The sequence below is a fragment of the Sinocyclocheilus anshuiensis genome, unplaced genomic scaffold, assembly GCF_001515605.1.
Source record: "Sinocyclocheilus anshuiensis isolate Anshui unplaced genomic scaffold, SAMN03320099.WGS_v1.1 scaffold1184, whole genome shotgun sequence".
NCBI lineage: Eukaryota > Metazoa > Chordata > Actinopteri > Cypriniformes > Cyprinidae > Sinocyclocheilus > Sinocyclocheilus anshuiensis.
The window spans coordinates 1,522,241-1,526,684 of NW_015547647.1; the positions used below are offsets into that span (position 1 = coordinate 1,522,241).

Below are 4,444 nucleotides of genomic sequence, written 5' to 3' on the forward strand. Positions count from 1 at the left end.
ATATAAAAGAGGCACTCTATAAAATATTACATTCAGTTCAAACCCATGATTCAGCAATAATAGAGGCCCATCAGTGTTTTCAATAGATCTGTTTTTCTTAGTTGTTCTCACCTATTAAACACCTTGCCCTCTCTCTCAACTCTCTTCTTTGTATTTTCCCCTCGCAGTTCATGAAGCGGTTCACAGCTATGGATCGTCATTGCCATTTTACCTTCCTGTTCGCTCATTTATCTCTGAGAAAAACAAGATCATGGATGGCTGCTTCTGCATCTTCTGTAGGTTCTGTTTTCCATAGGTGTTGACATGACTAAGGAACTCTAGGAGAGACTGTCTGTTAACGATCTGCAAGCCTTGTAAAACTGGAACATGGGGTAAAATAAAAGTGGGCCGAATACCGATCCCTGCGGAATACCAGTGAGTACTTGGTGCCTTCACCTTGACCTTACATTTCCAGTGTGACAAATGATTTAGAGGTAATATTTGCTATAATTTTTGATTTCTTATTTAACTGGACTTATTGGTTAAGACATTTGTATACAAAAATAAATCGTATAATAATATACACTACAATTCAAAAGTTTGGGTCGGTAAAATGTTTTAATATAAAAATTAAAAAAAAGTATTTTATGCTCATCGTATTTACATTTATTTGATCAAAAATACAGTAATATTGTGAAATATTATTCTATAAATATTATTATTAACATTTTAAATAACTCCTTTCTATTTCAATATATTTTAAAATATAATTTATTCCTGTGATGACAAAGCTGAATTTTCACATTGAATTGTCACATGATCCTTCAGAAATCATTATAATATGCTGATTTGCTGGTCAAGAAACAATTCTTATTATAATCAATGTTGAAAACAGTTGTGCGGTCATGCCACCCATCACATGGGAAATGCAAGGTCAGGTCAAGGACATTCAATTCTGGGTTAATATTTCAAACATAACCTGTATATAATGTAAAATCTGTTTGTCTTATGAACATTTATCATAGTTGAGGTTGCAGTACTAAACTTGTTAATTCTTCCATTTGAAGCTTGGAAATCAGATCCAAACACGCTTGACTGACGTCTTACCCATATTCCCACCATCGGGCACCTGTCTGATTCTGGCACTGTTTTCCCCTCCACATTTCATGGTTAAATTGTACTGATCCCTGTGAGAGCTGCGCAGTAATGGCCCATGAAGAGAAACTGTCTGAAGTAACCAGCCAACAACTGCGGCCAGTTCACCCTGTAGGCCATTTATACAGACTTCATCAAAACATCGTTTTCCAATGAGACAAGAACAACTTGAGCTGTGAGTACTGTGTGAACGCAAAGACAATATTTTGATTTGACTAAGTGAAACGATTAATATGAAAGTTTGGAAATGGCCAGTAAGTTTACATTACCTGTTATTAAAGAATGACGCATAAGAAGAATTAGATGTCTATTTTTGTGGTACTTGATCTCCTTTGCAAATTGTGAATGAAAAATAGATCCACCTTACACAGTTTAATTGCAAAGTCAGTGTTTCCCATGCCATTTTGTCTTACAGTATATTTACCATTTTCATAATTCATGATGTAAATATAGCTGAAACATGAACACCTTGATTTTTTTTTTTTTTTGAGAAATTTTGCACATTCATTTGAAATACAATAAAAATATTTATATTGGGACAGCCAAGAATAATGTTAAAATAGTCAATAGAAAGTGAATTAGAAAGTCAGACTAAATATAACCTACAGAAAACCTACAGAGAAAAATATTAAAGTTTAAACTGTACTCTTTATTCAAAATAATCACAAAGAGTGACAGATAATCGCTCATATAAACGAAACAAATGTGTGCATTCCCAGCCTGGATGTTGTTGTTGTGTTGTGTGTTATGTGTTATGATCTCTGCCTGGCTGTTATTTGATTTCATTTTATTGCTTTTAGAAATATTCATATATTTTAGCCTGGGTTTTATTTTATTTTACTTTACAAGTGCGTGTATGTACTCCGCCTGGATTTGATTTGGATTCATTTTATTGCACACTCTTTGTTGTGTGGCTATTTAACCACTAGATGGCAGCAGTGGTGTATTATAATGCTGTATAATATTGCATACAATGCTGTGAGGTGAGTGTTCCACAAGATGGCAACAACAACACACAAGCTCCAGACTTTGTGGTAGAACAAATGATTATGACAACCCTATAAATGAAAACTGGTGAAAAGTGATCATACTAATGTGTTGTCACACTGAGTAAATGTATCACTTCTAGTACTGCACAGGTCACAGAGTATGATTATCCTTTGTGTCTTCATTTCCCGCCTCCTAATGAGATAAATAATCAGGTGGAGCATGACGTAAACACAAAATGCCTTTTGTAAGCACTTCACTCACCCAATTAAATCTAATAAATGTAAAATAGACAATAGAGGCAGCTTGAATTAGTGTTTATAGCCTCTCATGCCACCTTTCCAAACACATTCAGTCAGGTTGAACTATTTACTTTCCTTGATTTGTTTTAGGCCTAGTTCTAAAATAAGCCAAAAACATGGAGCAATTGCTTATTGACTATTAAAAGGGGCTCTTACTTTGACATTTCCTAGCCTCTGGTTATTTTGGATGGAGATGTAGCTGATTTGAACTCCCCCTTTCCATCTCAACCCATTCACGAGGGTTACTTGGCACAGCGAAGCTCATTCAGGACTGCCTTGGCTTGCTTTCTGAGTGGCACAATCCCCAAATATCAATCCATGTTCAGATCTGGTCCCAATTATCTCCTCTCAAAAGCCTGACACCCTTTCCATGTCTCTCTTTTGAGAAGTTTTGCGCCCCAGTTCCCCAGGCTGTAATTATTGTTCCTAATTATATCTCACTGGCTGCCTCCCTCATTATTTAGAACTGCCCACTATGAAGGAAAAAACACAAGTGAAAGTGAATGCGGCCCCTGCCCGGGCCCCATTCAAACAGCATCAAGCTAATGCTTAATGGCAGATCCTGAATGAGTCACTGTGCTGGAATAAAAGTAATTAATGAGGTAATTTTATTAACTGTGCTTGCTTGCCCGGCCTCGTCGGTATGGAAGCACGGGAGGGGAAAACTTCCAGGCAAACGACAGTGGAAATTAGGGTTTCACTCCGCACTAATTAATGCCTTTAAGAGATTAAATGCAAGCGCCAAATTAACTGCCCCAAAAACCTTCATTGAGGGGAAGAATTACATTGTTGCCCTCCCATGTAATTACAGGACAGTGCAAATTCAATTTTAATGAGGCGAAAGCCACTCCTTCAGCTCATTTTTCCCCCTCTTCAATCCACAGAAAGAAAGAGAGTGCTAGTGAAAGCTTGCTCTTGTTGAGGCCTAAGTTAAAGGAAGCACCGGCAGGACAAAGGCCGATTGTGTGCAAGCCCAACGCTTTAGAAGCCGTAAACAGGTATAGAGGCTGAATAGCCCTCCTTCTGAGACTCCTGGGAGGCCTGGCTTCCCATCTCCACAACACTGGGCTCTTAGAGAGGTAGAGAAGGAGAAACAAGGTGAGGAGGGTACGTTCGGCGCTGAAAGGGCCCCAGTGAAGCGGGCGCTCGCTGTTGGGCCTCAGCCTCCCTCCCGCTCTCGTTGAGTTATCTTTATACAGGTTTTGTCTCTTCTAATTGAAGCTGATGGGTGACTAATTGGTAGCTTTTTTACAAAGCGCACTACTTAAGCCACTAGGCAGGCCGAGGGAGACAGCATGAGCGGAGTTAATGAGAGGTTTTATACAAATAAAGGTCTTAAACTAGGCCCTCCATGTTTGCAAGGGGGGCCACAGAGGAAAGTAGAGGATATCCTTTTGTCTTAAATTTCCCTTCTTCTTCTTTTTCCGTGCAGGTATCTGAAAAGGGGGGACATTCAAAGGTGGAGGAGATGGCGAGCACTTGTGAGGATAAAGGAATCCTCCGGTGAATGCTCTTTAGTTCGGACAGATAATGAGAGAACACTCTACATACACACACAGGACCGTGTTGAGCCACTTTAAGGTAATGTTTGAGTGCTCAAAACACCACACACATGCACACACAAAGGGCACTACTGCTTTATGTAGACACACACTCTCGAACACACTTGCATAAAATAGGTGCCACAAGATGTCGAAGAAGTATGTACTAACACTTCGTTTAATTGGCACATATTTGAAAATACTTTTTCTAATTGGTTATTTTATTTATATTTATTTTATGTTTAATTTTATCATCTATATTTATTTTCTAATCTAAAATAATAAATATTACATTTAATATTTCTTACACTTCACTTAACACTATAACACTTAATGGCATATAATTTAATGTACTGTTTTACTTATTTGCAGTTGAAATAGAAATTTTGTAATATAGATAGCTTTTTTATTATATATATAATAATTAAAAATGAAATAATAAAAAATAAAATAATTTTAATTTTATAAAATTATATATAT

The 4,444-nt window shown here is 37.2% G+C and overlaps 1 long non-coding RNA gene across 2 annotated transcripts in view; it reads left to right on the top strand.

Moving 5' to 3' along the window:
* The first annotated feature begins 6 nt into the window (after nt 1-6).
* LOC107701933 (uncharacterized) overlaps nt 7-4,444 on the top strand; it is a 6,765-nt gene continuing 2,327 nt past the window's right edge. For both annotated transcript variants that reach the window (XR_001635707.1, XR_001635708.1), the window contains exons 1-3: nt 7-414; nt 1,047-1,309; nt 3,856-4,004. This is a non-coding gene — a long non-coding RNA (uncharacterized LOC107701933). The remainder of the gene's footprint in view (nt 415-1,046; nt 1,310-3,855; nt 4,005-4,444) is intronic.